A 17241-nucleotide genomic window follows, 5' to 3' on the forward strand; every position below is an offset into this window, starting at 1 on the left:
TAACCACAGGGCTTTTTAGTTAGTACTGCTGTCTCACTGGGCTAGAGATCCAGGTTCACTTCCAGTGTTGGGTGACTGGGTGTATGGAGTTTGCATGTCCTCCCCATCTCTGTGTGGGTTTGCTCCAGGTGCTCCAATTTCCTCCTGCAGTCCAAAGATGTGCAGGTTCAGTGGATTAGCTGATCTAAATTGTTCCATAGTGTGCAGGCTAGATAAGCTGGCTATGGTATAAGTGTGGTTATGGGGTAGGGTGGGGGTTGTGATGCTCTTTGGAGAGTTGGTGCAGATTCAATGGGCTGAATGGTCTCTATGTGCACTGCAGGGATTCTATAACTATCTTTCCAGATTCATTACATAAGCAGCCAATGTTCACTTTGACATGACTCTTCCTCTTTAACTATTTGAAGAATCTCTTACTATCTGTTTTTATATTCCTTGCCAGTTTGACATTGTAGTTTATGTTCTCTCTTTTTATGATATTTGCTTGTCCTCTTTTGCTGGATAGTGAATTTATTCCATCTTCACGGAAATCACTGACTTTTACCTCCTTATATATTTTTACTTTCAACTTCATACTCTCCTTAACTTCGATGGTTAGCCATGGTTGGTTTATCCCTCTCTTGGAATCCTTTCCTCCTTACTGGGATATATTTTTGCTGAGAGTCGTGAATTACCTCCTTAAGTGTTTGCCACTGTATTTGCTTTTAATCTATCTTCCTAGTCCACTTTAGCTAACTCGCTCCTCATTTCATTATATGCTATTCAGTTAAGTTAAACATAGTGATTTCTGACCCAAATTTGTCGCACTCAGATTGATTATTGAATTCTACCATGTTAAGATAACTACTTCTCAGCAGATCTTTTCCTTGGAGGTCAATTATTAAACCTGCTCCATCACTCATTTGCAGGTACAGGATAATCTGTTCCCTGGTTAGACAAGCAGGAAGTAGACAGCAAGCCAGGCAGCTTCAGGAGGTGGAGAAGTCAATGTTTCGGGTATAACCCTTCCTCAGGACTGGGGGTGGGGATAGAGGGAGCTACAGATAAAGACAGTGAGGGGTGGGGGCGGGGGTGGGAGTGGGGTGGGGAGGGTAGCAGAATGATGAGGTAGTGATAGGTGAACACAGGTAGTGGGTATGACCTGGTTGGTCGATGGGGGGGGATGAATCTGGTCGGTAGCTGGAAGGAAGGGTTGGTAGGTGAAATAGAAGGGAGGAGGCAGGGCTGGAAAGGGACCCTGGGGATGGGTTGGGAGGGTTATTTGAAATTATAGCTCCTCCGGGCTATTGGCTACCCAGGCAGAAGATGCGATGTTGTTCCTCTGATTTACGGTCTGATTCACTGCGGCAATAGAGGAGGTAGAGGATGGACATGTTGGAGGGGGAATGGGAGGGGGTATTGAAATTGGCAGTGACCGAGAGGTCAGGCGAGCCTTTGGGCCAAGTGAGAATTCTCGGCGAAACAGTCACCGAGTATACATTGGGTCTCATCGATATAGAGAACATTGGGAACACCAGATGCTGTAGATCAGGTTGGAAGAAATGCAGGTGAACTTCTGTCTCACCTGGAAGGACTGTTTGGGGCCCTGGCTGGAGGTGAGGGAAGTGATGTACCTGCAGGTGTTGCCATCTTTTTCGCTCACAGAGAAAGGTACTGGGGAGTGGGGGGGAGGTTGGAGGAGTTCACGGGGCATGTTGCATGAACTGGGGAGTGGCAAAGGGAATGGTCCTTGCAGAAAGCATGGAGGGCTGGGGAGGGTAAGGTGTGGTTGGGTCTTATTGGAGTTGGCAGAACTGTTTGAAGATGATATGTTGTATGTGAAGGCTGGTGGCATGGAAAGGGAGGACATTATCATGTCTGAAGGGCCAGTGTTTAGAGTATTGGAGTGGGGAATGGAGGAGGTGCATTGGAAGGTTGTCTGGATGACACCAGGAGGAATAATGCATTGTTTGGAATAGGTGGATATCTGGGATGCTTGGGAGTGGAATGTCTCCTCGTCAGAGCACATGTGACAGAGATGGAGGAATTGGGAGAATGGGATAGAGTGGATGAGCAGCAACTATTCCCAAGAATCAGAGAACATTTGCCTGCATTTGGCCCATATCCCCAAAACTTATCTTATTCACATACTTATCCAAATGTCTTTTAAACATTGTAAGTGTAGCTGCATCCCCTCTTTCTCTGGCAGTTCATTCCACATACTAACCTCTGTGTAAAAATGTTGTCCTTCATATCCTTTTCAAATCTTTCTCCTTTCACCTTAAAAATATGTCCCTTAGTTTGAACTCCTCCACTCTCGGGAAAAGTCCTTTGCTATTCACCTTATCTATGCCCCTCATGATTTTATGAACTTCTATTAGGTCACCCCTCAAAGGTCAGCACGGACCAATTGGACTGAAGAATCTGTTTTCATGTTGTATGACTCTATGACTCTAATATCAATTTAAGGTGATTAGCAAATGAACCAGAGGTGTCATAAGGGAAATCTTTATTACATCGTGAGATCTGGAATGTCATGTCTGAGTGTGCACTGGGAACAGATTCAATCATGGAGATTTAAATGGTGAACTAGCTAAGCATGTGAACAGAAAAGAATTTCCAGGGCTGCAGATAAAGGGCAGAGAGTATGGAATTTAAATGTGTAATACAGGTATTTTTGGTAAAAGGTGTTAGATGCCTTCTTGTGAAAGCTCAAACGACAGAAAATCATGCTACTGAAAATTGCGATAGAAAATTACTATACCTGTACAGTCGAAAGTTTGCATTATCCAAACAATGGTCACAATTTCAAGATTAGAGTGGTGCTGGATAAGCACGGCAGGTCAGGCAGCATCCGAAGAGCAGGAAAATCAACAGTTCAGGCAAAAGCCCTCCATCAGGAATGAGCCTGATGAAGGGCTTTTGCCCAAAACGCCGATTTTCCTGCTCCTCGGATGCTGCCTGACCTGCTGTGCTTTTCCAGCACCACTCTCATCTTGACTCTGATCTCCAGCATCAGCAGTCCTCACTTTCGCCTAATGGCCTCAATTTGTCAATCATGCTTTAGCCAATTTGCGTTGATGAAACCCACAGTATACCAGAAATACTTGTATGCGATTTAATGGATTTCTGAAGGTTTAATCACTTAACCTGAATGGGCCTATTCAACCATTTTTTTAACATATTAATTTCCTGTGTAAATTCTTGCATTTTCCTAGGAAATGTGTTTTCAATATATATCAGCTTTAGTGTTGTGTGGGTTTCTGAAAAACAATATACTTTAGATTGAGCATGCCCTTTTTTAAGAAGAATCTAACATCACACTCTTCCAAGAAAATATAGATTTTGGATACCTTGGTCTTGAAATTCCTTGAGGTTCTCTTAGCTTGTCTCTGTAATTTTGCTGGATGACCACAGGAAAGGAAGGATAAATGGCTTTTTGCATTCCCAAAGCTTCAGTAAATTTTTAAAACTTTGAGGAATTTATTTGTTTTATTTCCAACATTTTGGAATGGTCATTTTCCAAATACATTAATGTTTTCTCTGATATATGAATATGCTCATTTTCTGACTGAGCTCTCTAGCTGGAGCAGGTCAGCCTAAGGAGCTACAACGTCGATCATCTGCAGGGAGACAGGTCCCAAATTCCCATTGTGAGCTACTAACAGTCTCCATTAACAGCTATTCTCCTTCTGAGCCAGATCATTATCTACTTCTTTGTCTGTCCAACCATTCTCTCTCTTTGAGCTGTATCCCCACTATCATTTACTCCTTACACCCTCCCTCCACCCTATCTTCTCCATAAAAACCAACATTTTCCTAGCTACCATCTGTTCTGAGAAAGGGTCACCAGACCTGAAACGGGAACTCTGATTTCACAGATGCTGCCAGACCTGCTGGGCTTTCCATCAATTTCTGTTTTTGCCCCAAATCCACCACAATCAGATTAAGGATTGAATTACATGTTGTTTGCACCAATTTGATCCATGCTAGCTGTCCAGGGAACTGAGTCAACCAGTTACCCCAAGTAGTCTACATTGTTCTGGCAATGAAGTTTATGAAGAAAAACACCTTTGACCACAAGTGTATCAGGAAGTGGCCAGCACGTAGTGTCCTTGAGACCCTTCGGGAAAAGGAGGGGGCGGATCCTATTGAGCAGTTCCCTGAGCAGACTGTCAAAGTCATTTGGCAGAATGTCTCATCGCCAGAACTTTCCAACAAGCACCAAGACATGGCTTGGCTGGTGGTGAGAAGGGCTCTGCCTGTGAGATCCTTTATGCATGCCCGGACTCTCTGCCGCACTGCATGCTGCCCTCGGAGCGGCTGCGGGGGAGGGGGGAAACGAGACTGTCACACACCTCCTTCTGCAAAGTGCCTATGCAAAGGAAGTCTGGAGGGGAATGCAGTGGTGTTTGTCGAGGTTCGTCCCGAACAGCGTCGTGACGCGGGACTCCGTGCTCTCCAGTCTGTTCCCCGGGACGCACACAGAGACGAACATTAACTGTGCCTGGAGGATCATCAACTCGGTGAAGGATGCTCTCTGGGCGGTCCGAAACCTGTTGATTTTTCAGCTGAAGGAGTTGACCCCGACTGAGTGCTGCAGATTGGCACATTCTAAGGTCCAAGACTACGTGTTGAGGGACGCGCTGAAGCTTGGGCCTGCTGCCGCCAAGGCGCGGTGAGGAAAGACCACCGTGTAATGTCTGCTGGTTTCCAGCATCTGCAGTCATTGTTTTTACCAAGAAGAACAGGAGGCCCACCCAGTCATCTGGGCTCCGCAGACACCTCAGCAGAAGAGCTGGATAGTAAATGTACAGACTTGTATATAGGGAAAATAAATTTCGATGTCTGTATGTAAAGCAACGTAATGTGTGCACAAGAATGGCATGATCAATTGTATAGAGATCCAAATGATTTTATGAATAAAGTTTATTTTTGAAATTAAAAAAAACATTGTTCTGGCAACATACACTCCCACATGGATATTGTGGCCTGAAGCTACATATAGTGGTGATTGAGGCTCCAATATTTTTTTCCATAACATGATATCCATGCTTCAAAGGAACAGGTGGAGTCGAGGTAGACAGGATAGTGAAGAAGGCATTTGGTATGTTTGCCTTTACTTGTCAATGCTTTGAGTATAGGAGTTGGGGGGTCATGTTGCAACCAATGCTGGTCTCCCTGCAATAGGAAAGGTGTTGTGGAACTTGAAAGTGTTCAGAAAAGATTCACAAGAACGTTTCCACAGTTGGAGGATTTGAGCTCAAGGGAGAGGCTGAATAGGCCGGGGCTATTTTCCCTAGAGCATTGGAGGTTGAGGGGAGACCTTCTAGAGGTTTATAACATCATGAGAGGCATGGATAGGTTGAATAGCCAAGGTCTTTTCCAAAGGATGGAGGAATACAAAGCTGGAGGGCAAAGATTTAAGGTGAGAGGGGAAAGATTTAAAAGGAACCTAAGGGGCAACTTTTTCACGCAGAGGGTAGTGCGAGTATTGGATGAGCTGCCAGAGGAAGTGGTGGAGGCTGGTACAGTTACAACATTTAAAAGGCATCTGGGTAGGTATATGAATCGGAAACGTTTAGAGGAATATGGGCCAAACACTGACAAATGGGGCTAGATTAATTTAGTGGCGGCACGGTGGCTCAGTGGCTAGCACTGCTGCCTCACAGTGACAGGGGCCCAGGTTCAATTCCAGCCTTGGGCGACTGTCTGTGTGGAATTTGCACATTTCCTCCGGGTGCTCCAGTTACCTCCCACAGTCCAAAGATGTTCAGGTCAGGTGAATTGGCCATGCTAAATTGCCCGTAGTGTTAGGTGCATTAGCAGAGGGAAATGGGTCTGGGTGGGTTACTCTTCAGAGGTCGGTGTGAACTTGTTGGGCTGAAGGACCTGTTCCCACACTATAGGGAATCTAATCGAATCATATCTCAGCATACCCCAATGGGTCTGTTTCCATGCTGTATGACTCTAAGCACCTTCTTTGTCATGTTACAAAAGAACTTTCCTTGGCCTTCAAATGCCAATCTCCAGAGTTGAACTTCTGGCTTAGGGATAATATCCACTAAAATACAAGACCTCTCCCCTTAATTTATAAATCTCAATAACCTGGGTCAATGACAACAGAGAAAATCAAGTGACACATCATAAGTAAAAATAGACATTACTTGACTTTAATCTTTCACTGTACAGTTATATACTCAGCCTAGAAATTGCTGACAGTAATTTTAGCAATTGTCATTTTTCTGTCCCCTGTATTTTATATAAATATTTATATATCTATTTCAAGCAGATCATGAAGTAGGCAAAAGCATTTCATATAAACACATTAAAGATTGATCAATAATGTTGTCAAGAATAATTTAGTAGAATCACAGATTTGGCAGGGAAATCACTCACTTAATTGACCAGTGTATAATAAATGTAGCTGTTTATTATGGTAACAATTATGGTATAAAATTATTTCCATCAAAATATATTTGGTGAGGTTGCTGTGACTTTGTGAGCTTTTGTTAGGTGAATTGGCCATGCTAAGTTGCCTGTAGTGTTCAGGGATGTGTAGGCTAGTTGCATTAGTCTAGAGAAAACATTAAAGTAATAGGTAGGGGAATGGGTCTTGGTGGGATACTCTTTGGAGGGTTGTTGTGGACTTGATGGGCCAAATGGCCTGTTTCCACACTGTAGGGATTCTATGATTCTTTGATTTTGTCATAGTGTGCTGACAGTGTTGTAATACCACTTCAAGAGAATGTGCAAATGATGTTCAGTCTAACTCATCCATGCTGAACAGATATTCTCCATTAATCTAGTCTCATTTGTCATCATTTGGCCCATATCCCTCCAAACCCTTCCTATTCATTTGCCTGTCCAGATTCCTTTTCGATGCTATAATTCTACCAGCCTCTACCACTTCCTCTGGCAGCTCATTCCATATATCCATCACCCTCGGCATGAAAAGGTTGTCCCTTAAGTTACTTTTAAATCTTTCCCATCTCACCTTAAACCTATCCCCTCTAGTTTTGGCCTCCACAAGGGAAAAACCTTGGCTATTCACCCTATCCAAGCCTGTCATGATTTTATCAACCTCTATAAGGTCACTCCTCAGCCTCCAATGCTCCAGGGAAAATAGCCCCAGTCTATTCAGGTTCTCCTATGGCTCAAAGCCTCCAATCTTGGCAACATCCTTGGAAATCTTTTCTGAACCCTTTCAGGTTTCACAACATATTTCCTATAGCAACCAGGATAAAAACAGCATATGGCCAGCTTTCAGTTCATACAGCTCGACTTGTAGTTATTGCTAAGTATAATGGTGGTCGCTCAGTCCCTGTGGTGGATGTGTTTATTGAGCAATCCTGTAAAATGCACCTAACTATTGTCGTTGAAAAGTGTGGTGCTGGAAAAACACAGCAAGTCAGGCAGCATCCGAGGAGCAGGAGAATCGAGTAAATGATGTGTGTGGAGGTGCAGGTGAATTTGCGATGGATATGGAAGGATCCATTGGAGCCTTGGAGGGAGGTGAGGGAGGAGGTGTGGGCGCAAGTTTCTTTGATGTTCGATATGGCTAGGAAAAAACGTTTGTTCAGTGCATGAATTCTTCTGAGGATGAAGAACAGCAAAGATCCTTTGCAGGTCTGGGAGTGTACTACAAACCGACCGACTCCCACAGTTACCTAGATTACACCTCCTCCCACCCTGCCCCCTGTAAAAACGCCATCCCATATTCCCAATTCCTTCGCCTCCGCCGCATCTGCTCCCAGGAGGACCAATTCCAATACCGTACAACCCAGATGGCCTCCTTCTTCAAAGACCACAATTTCCCCTCAGACATGGTTGACGATGCTCTCCACCGCATTCTCCTCCACTTCCTGCCCTTGAGCCCCGCCCCTCCAATCGCCACCAGGACAGAACCCCACTGGTCCTCACCTACCACCCCACCAACCTCCATATACATCATGTCATCCGTCGTCATTTCCGCCACCTCCAAACGGACCCCACCACCAGGGATATATTTCCCTCCCCACCCCTATCAGCATTCCGGAGAGACCACTCCCTCCGCGACTCCTTCGTCAGGTCCACACCCCCCCACCAACCCAACCTCCACTCATGGCACCTTCCCCCGCAACCACAAGAAGTGCAAAACTTGCGCCCACACCTCCCCCCTCACCTCCCTCCAAGGCCCCAATGGATCCTTCCATATCCGTCGCAAATTCACCTGCACCTCCACACACATCATTTACAGTATCCGCTGCACCCAATGTGATCTCCTCTACATTGGGGAGACAGGCCGCCTACTTGCGGAATATTTCAGGGAACATCTCTGGGACACCCGGATCAACCAACCCAATAGCCCCGTGGCTGAACACTTTAACTCCCTCGCCCACTTCGCCAAGGGCATGCAGGTCCTTGGCCTCCTCCATCGCCAGACCCTGGCCACACGACACCTGGAGGAAGAGCGCCTCATCTTCCGCCTAGGAATCCTCCAACCGCACGGGATGAATGTAGATTTCTCCAGCTTCCTATTTCCCCTTCCCCCACCTTATCTCAGTCCCAACCCCCAGATTCAGCACCGCCTTCTTGACCTGCAATCTTCTTCCCGACCTCTCCGCCCCCATCCCCTCTCCGGCCTATCATCCTCACCCTCACCTCCTTCACCTATCGTATTCCCAGTGCCCCTCCCCCAAATTCCCCCCGCCCCCACCTACCTTTTATCTCAGCCTGCTTGGCACACCAGTCTCATTCCTGAAGAAGGACTTATGCCCGAAACGTCAATTCTCCTGCTCCTTGGATGCTGCCTGACCTGCTGTGTTTTTCCAGCACCACACTTTTCAACTCTGGTCTCCAGCATCTGTAGTCCTCACTTTCTCCCATCTAAATATTGTCACCTACGTGAAAATAATCTGCTTTTAGTATCAATCCTGCGTATGTGATTGGTGAATTTGCATAAAGAAGCCAGAAAAACAACAACAGATCCAGGGCCTTTGTCATGGAAAATATATCCTGTACTACATATCTCCAAATGTAAACATAAAAATAAAAATGGATTTGTGCACTGTTCTTAGTGTATTCTTCACTGTGGGTCGACTCACCAGCTTGCAGACATGCATGTCCACAGCAGCATCATATTAGTTCATAACAATCAGGTTTGTTCGACAGAAATCCATTTGTAAAGGTAAATACTTTACAGGCTACTTAGGTGTGGTATTAATTTAAACTTTTACTACTGGTTTAAAGGATAATCCCAAATTCAATCACAGACAGTGAATTGGACAATGAATAAGTTTCTTACTGAATCCATCAAGCAGAAAATTTGAAAATCCTGACTATTTTTATTGCCAAAATCAATATCACATACCACTTTGCTTTTTTTGTTGTTTCAACATTAAACACATTCCCTTGAGGAATAGAATGGATGGCAAGCAGCCTTTGGTTAATTTTAGTAAAAGAGTGATGTGAATAGAGAATATGGTTTTCCATTTTGCCATCCAACTTGGTTTCTCAGTGGCTCAGTGGTTAGCACTGCTGCCTCACAGCGCCAGGGTTCCGCGTTTGATTCTAGCCTCTGTCAACTATCTGTGAGGTGTTTGCACATTCTCCCTGTGTCTGCGTGGGTTTCCTCTGGGTGCTCTGGTTTCTTTGCACAGTCCAAAAGTGTGCAGGTCGGGTGAATTAGCCATGCTAAATTGCTTGTAGTGTTAGATACATTAGTCAGAGGGAAATGGGTCTGGGTGGGTTACTTGTCGGTGTTGGGTTGAAGGGCCTGTTTCCACGCTGTAGGGAATCTAATCTAATTTTTACACTAAAATTATTGACATGAAGAATTGTAACTCCATAAAATACATCAGTGATTTGCATTATTTCTTGGTTCACCATACATCATGAAATATTTTAATAAGACAATCGACATTTTTATCAGGATTATCCTGCCTTGCACATTATCTACAGCTATCAACATCTGTTACCTTCCTCAGAACAGTCAGTATTGATTGTATATTTATATTGTGAAACTGCAGAGTCTGGTGAAGCTGTTGCTGTTTACGTTTACCAGGTTGGAAACTCATCTGGGTAGCCAGCCTCACTAGACATCTTTAACTCTGAAATATGTGAGGCCAAACATACATTTTTCAGGTGACATTGTCCCTCAGAAGTGGGCCTTGATAAATTTGGGCTTGATGTAACAAGTCCAATTTGCAGTTGCAGACCCAATTTAGATGCACTGCAGCAACTCTGAAGCTTCTGTTTCAATAATGTTCCGATCACTGATAACTTTTTAAAAAAAGATTTGAATTCTCAGTGACCAGCATAAAAGAATCTTACAAAAAGATTTCAAGATTTGAAAGTTTTACACTATCAAACTAAAATTAACATAAACTATGACTTAGTGGGCTAATAGTAACTAAACTACGAAAGAACATAACTTATTAGTGTTTTAATATTGTTGAAATCCTATGCTGCACTCAGACAATATAGCCTGTTCTTTACAGACTTGCATTATTTTGAAGAGGCACACCAAAGTTACTCCAAACTTCTAAAGATTTGTATCTCAAAGTTTTGGTGAGCAGTAACATCCATTGACTGTCAATGGTCTTTTACTTAGATGTTCAGTCCTCAACTAACCTGCCTCTGGCCATGCCTGGACAAACCTGATGTGCCTTTAAATCTCCATGAGTTCTGTGGTTTTGAGAAGAAACAGTTTTTTATCCTCTGCTGGCCACAGTTGCTGCAATCCCGGCCTATCTCTCTGGGACTCGCTCCTACATCCAGTGTTTTAAAATCAGTTAGCCTGAGAACACATGGGCAGAACCTAATAGGTGTCTGAGTAACATTGCTATGGCAGGATTTACAGCAGAGTTATGTGAGAGGTCTGGCAAGGCCTATCCGAACATAAGGAACAACTCACTGCTTCTTTATACATTTGCTGAGTGGTGAGGTGAGTTTTCACTTTGCAGCGGCAACTTCCCAATTAAGGGGATTACTTAATGCTAAGTCACATCTCACCTCTTTAATATGCAATTTACTACCTTGAAAATATATCAAACAATCTAGGTGCTGAGAATTCTCGACATGGAAATCAGAGCTGGCACCTGGTGACTTCAACTTGCTGCTTGCTCCAAAGAATCTTCGTGTTGGACATCGGGCACCAATCTCTCAGGACACACTCCACAATGAAAGGCCACATGCAGTCCACATTCACAACAGTACTGTCAACCTGGTATCACTGGCTGAGGGAGCAAAGCACACAAGATAAAGGTAAATCACAGCAAGGCAGGAATGCCATGAGCAGCCAGATAGGCTGAAGACAGGTGAGTGCCTATTGGGGCGATATGTAACACTTTTGCAGGCAGGGAGAGGGAACCCAGCTTATTGACTGGATCAGGTTGCATTTCTGTGTTCATCACTTGACCTCTTAGCACTCACTTGTGGAGGTGGGATTCTCACCTGGCAGTGACAATGGCAATTACCACTTGTTAACCTGGTGGCCCAACTTGTCTCATTATCAGTCTGCCCACCCAGGACTGCCCCCTTGAAATCTCAACTCACATCCACTTGGTGTCAACCAGCATGCCTACTGTACCATGCAGTGCCAATTGGTGCAGTCAGACAACCAGGAAGCTGCTTTGCAGCAGTTCTCAGTCAAGGGCACATATATCAGTCTGATTGCTGTACCATGTGGAAACAGCATTCATACCAAACTCACTGCACTTGCAGCAAACAGTGCAACATGTCTGAGGGCCATAATCAGCAGTGGGATCCATGGGGGCATCCATTAGTTGATGGAGTCTCCTGCAGTCAGTGAAAGGCAGCGTCTTCCCAGATTTCAGCTGTCATCAGGCGTCCATTAGCAGAGTGGGACCATTCGGCACAGCCATTTTGGCACGAGCGATTCAGCGCAGGCGGTATGGCGCAGCTCATTTTGGCATAGACCCATTTTGACGCAGAACTGTTTTGTAGTTATTCAGTACATTGTAGTTATTATTAAAACAAAATATAACCCATTAAAATGCCGTCAACAATTTTGTTGTCAAAATGTGGAAAGGAAAAGTGCTCATACGATGGCTATATACACGTATTTGATAGATATGCTGCTGATAAGATAACAAAGTTTTGGAGATGTGAGAGGAAGGACATTTGCAAAGCTCAAAGTCATATTATAAATGGTGACCTAGTGAAACAAATTAATGAACATTCGCATGCAACTTCGGCATCTGAGGTGGAAAGAGATACTGTCATTTCAAAGATAAAAGTGCGAGCTGCTGTAACTGTAGAGGGAAGTTTTTTTAATTTTTATTTTCTTTTAAAGATTTTTACTAATGAGGATAAGCATTATTTTTCTTTTTATTGCTTTAATTAATGCTTTTAACTAAGCTGCAAAAGAATAAATATGAGCTGCGCTGAAACAGTTCTGTGCCTAAATGGGCTGTGCCAAACCGGCCACGCCGAATTGCTTGTGCCAAAATGGCTGCACCGAATGGTCCTACACCCATCCATTAGGGTCAACCATACCTCTGTGCTTCAGGGAGCAGGCCACAGTCTGTTTGTTGTCTACAAGGGGGGGCAGTCTAGGGGAGATATTTGCTGTCGTCAGGACTCGTGCAGCCAGGGATTTGGCCCAGCACTGGTAGGTTAGGTCGAGAAGTGAGTCATGCCATTCTCATCACCCCAGTTTATAGAAAGTAAGGAGAAAGGACAGGATGGTTGTAGGGTGCAGGTAGACATTACATGTACATGGCTTCGCTGGTGATCTCAAAAAGTGCGAAGCCTTTGGCGTTCACAAAATAGGCATGGGCAGGAGAGAGTGAGTTGGGTGACTCGGTGACACACTAACACTGAAGTGGAAAACCAGTGGCAGCAAACCACTCATGGTCATTTCCATTGTGAAGGACAGGGAAAGTGCATAATGTTCAGGAGAATATTTAAGCGAATGTTGAGGAGCATAGCCGTGAATACACTCTCACTAAGCAGGTAAATGAGTTAATGTGTGAGCTAGGTGATTACATCGGCACCCAGTCACTGGGCATTCATAAGGTAAGAACAATGGGATTGAATGCATGATATGTTAGTGACATAGGGATGCACAGTGTATCTCCTGCAGCATTGACTCTCTCTGTTTGTTAGAACCTCACTAGCACAGTCACTAGTAATAATAACATTCTGAATAACTACAAAACAATTCTGTGTCAAAATGGGTCTACGCCAAAATGAGCTGTGCCATACCACCTGCGCTGAATCGCTCGTACCAAAATGGCTGCACCGAATGGTCCCACTCTGCTAATGGACACCTGATGACAGCCTGAGAAACTGCCTGATATATACATTTCTGTGCAAGCAGACAGTGTTGGGGGGAGGGGTGGTGATCTGAGGTGTCGATGTAAGCCGATGCTATGTCCATATGTTTCTCTCCCTGCTCCCATTTGATGTAATTAACATTCATGGTAGATCTTGAACTATTGCACCTCATTACTTCCCAAGGTGTGATGCCACAGGAAGCAATGATGCAGCCATGTCCTACACAGACACAGGTACAACTACATTAAGCATGAAAAACAGATGTTAATGAATCAATCAAACTAGATACTTAACTGTCAATCATTGCCCTCATGTGCTCTCAATACAGTTTTACCCTCTTCACCTTCCAATGGGCCATACTGAACCACTCTTTTCTGCAGATTGGGCGGAGGGAACCTTTTCTATATCAGAGGCCATTGCCTAAGAGGTTTGCTTGGGTGATGCCAGTAGTGTTTTGTTTGGGTAGGCCAGATATGTTGAGGATCTTCTTGCTCGAGGCAAGTTAATTCTTTTTAGACTGAACTTCCAAGCATTGGAGGGGACAGACAGGATGGACATTGAGTGCACAGCCAGTTATTAGTGTCATGCTATTGATGTGAGACCAATGTCTCAGTGTGCCACTTATCAAGATGTCCTCCCCCACCCCTGGACAGATTCGCCCAGACAAGTAGTCAGTTTGTGTGTCTCTGCAAAATAGCTTGTCAATAATGGCAATAGAAATAGCCTTTAGCTCTGGCTGAAGTGACATTCTTCTAACTGGTAAGGCATGGTAGACAAGGCAGAGATGCTGTGAGTACGTACATAGACACAAAGTCAGCAAACACAAAGACAGCAAGTGAGATGTCCTGAGATGCAGCCTGATCTAATCTATTGGATGGGTATATGTCTGTGTGTGCAGAGTGTCCCTGCTATTGCCTTTATTTGGTAGTCCAGTGCCCTTCAAATCTGTGCCCAAAAGTGGACTGGAAAGATGCCCTGATGGTTTTGAAGATTTGGCAATTGCCAGATGCCAATGTCTATGGACAAAGGGTGCAAGCAGCTGGTGCCCATGAACCATGCCTAGAGATGTTGTTTGGTGCTGAATGAAATAGAAGCTTCTTGAAGCTAGTGGTTAGCTAAACTCACAGATACTGCCTTGACGTCTAGCTTGATGGTGCATTCAGCAAGATAGAAAATTCAATATAAATGAAGTGAATTGGCTCGTTAGCCAGACATTTAACAATTCCCATTAGACGGCAAGTTGTTATGCTTTCGCAATAAACCTGTCTTATTACTCAGCAATATGGAAGATGTAGCAACTTGATCCAGATGACAAGATAAGTCAGCTGGACTTATTGTCCAACTCTGTAGTAAATCCTATCATTGCTCACATTGCTCAGGTCCCTGCAAGATTCCACAGAGTTGCTGCAGTGCATCTTATACATACTCCAGATACAGTGCACCAGTGGTAGTGAAGGTAAAAACCGAGTCCAATGGCAGAGGATCAGATCAAGCGAACTACTCTGCCCTGGAATGTGTTAAATTCCTGTAGCTACACCCACCCAGAGTTAATTGCAAGCATTCCACTTCAGAAGAGGGTTTGAGAGAACAAGAGCTACCCAGCCTCTGCCTTATTCTTTTAGGCTTGAATTCAGAAAAATACTGGGAATGTCTGTCACAACCTCGAAATAATTTTCAACTAATTGACTCCAGTAGATGTTGAATTCAGTGCGACATAGCAATGAATTTTGCATAGAGCAGGGCCCCGCATTAAGAAATTAGATAATGAACAGTTGGTTTCTTTAACACTATTGTTTGAAGGATATATATTGACCAGGCCACATTGAGAACACCTTACCTGTTGTTCAATAATTCAATGGGATCTTTTATTTCCACCTGAGGTGCAAGAGTATTTTCTCAGAGTACTGATGAACATTTACCTGTCAAAGTGAGAGTACAGCAATCTCAGTGAGATTACAAGGACTGATCTAGAGCTAAATGTACTAGATTTGAGCCAAGGCCGACATGGGTAGACCCATATTTTCATTAATCTTAAACAAACAAAATGGTGCTGGAGTCCCATGCCAGATCTGGCATCCTTGAACCAATCATTCACGATTTTCATTGGAGTTGGGGCTGTAAACAGAGACGAGTTATAGTTTTCACATACATATTTGACAGAGGCAGCAACACGTCTCAAAGTACAGATGCCTTAAAACATTGGTTGGTGGAGGGTGAAAAAAACTGACTTTGGGGATTTAGACATTTGAGCAAAAAGTCTAAAGTTGCTGCAGTAATTTGAAGAAGTCAGTCCACCTTTGGAGAGGTCTCCGAACCACTTCACAATGGGTCAAGCTCCCTTTGGTCCTTTTGAATTTTTAGAGGTAGATATGGATGTGCACAAATAGGCTCACTGAAAATGTGAAGCAATCCAGGCATTTAAGTCTCAAGCTTGCAATATCTCTAGGAGGTTTTCTTCTGTAATATACTGTCTGGAAGCAGGCCGATTGATATTCTAAAGTCACAAGTCCAGACAAAGAATAATCATAGACTTTTGAGGTTGACTGGAAATTAATATTTGCTTGTAGATTTATTGCAGCTTTAATTTTCGCATCACATCAGATACAGAACAGAAAGACTTCCAATGCTATTTTTGGAGCAATTGTGAAAACCAACATGAAAAATGTTCTCCCATCATTTTTAATATATATGTTCATTAGTGTGAACTAAAAATAAATACACCAAGACAATCACTCAGCTGTGAACCCACTTGGAAATATTACCTGAATGGTGTCCTCATTGACATCTCCCTGAAATTACATACAGTCATTATCCTAGAAATGAGATCCTAGCTGAGGGAATGACAGAGTTGCTGTGTTTTAGATATCTTATTAGATTGAAGACTCTGCTATATGCTCCTGAGATCCAGAGGAGTGTTAAAGATCAAAGCAGCGTAGAAATTCACATGGTGCCTAGACTGCTATATTTCACATGAGCAATTCAACTAAGATATGGAGGTGCTGTGTTGGACAAAGTCAGAAATCACCTGACACCGATTTATAGTCCAGCAGGTTTATTTGAAATCACAAGCTTTTGCAGCACTGCTCCTTTATCAGATGACTTCAACTGAAGAAGGAGTGCTCCAAAACCAGCTGGACTATAACCTGGTGTCGTTGACTTCTGATCCAATTCAACGAAAAACATAAATTGGACATTCTTTAATATTTTGATAATGGGACTTGCAGAATCTAAAATGCTTTGGGGTTATTTATGTAACAGAATTAATTTCACTTCCATGTTAAATACTTGCAAAACATTCCCAGGATATAATAAGGCATTTTCCATGCATTTTATATGCCATTCGAGAATGACACTGAGGAAGTAAAAGTGTGGAACCGGAAATGGCCGGCCAGTTTCATAGGCACTTTTCAACAATTTTCAAAGTAAAAGACATTGCTATTGTTCAACAAATGCTAAAGAATTGAGAGGCAAAAGGGGTGAGTATATATAAACAATAATTGTTGCTAGAAAAAATTGTACTAGACAAGCGAATGGGACTAAAGACTAATAAGTCTTCACTGGACGCAATGGCACGCATCATAGGATATTAAATGTCATAACTGCAGAGATCGTGGACACACTGGTAGGAATTTTTCAGGAGACTTAAGCTTCTGGAAAAGTCAGAGGGAACTGGACAAGTACAGCGTTATTCAAAAAGAGGATACAAAAAGGAACAGGTAGCTATTCTTCAGATTGCCATATATTTGTCTTCAGAAAAGTCAGAGCGTATTACAAAGGATGTGATTATAGAGCATTTAGAAGTGCATAATATAATCAAGCAGTCAGGATGGCTTCCTGAATCAGAAATAATGCCAGACAAATTTATTAGAGACATAGAGTCATAGAGATGTACAGCACAGAAACAGACCCTTTGGTCCAACTTGTCCATGCCGACCAAATATCCCAACCCAATCTAGTCCCAACTGCCAGCTCCCTCCA

The sequence above is a fragment of the Chiloscyllium punctatum genome, chromosome 14 (genome assembly GCF_047496795.1).
Source record: "Chiloscyllium punctatum isolate Juve2018m chromosome 14, sChiPun1.3, whole genome shotgun sequence".
NCBI lineage: Eukaryota > Metazoa > Chordata > Chondrichthyes > Orectolobiformes > Hemiscylliidae > Chiloscyllium > Chiloscyllium punctatum.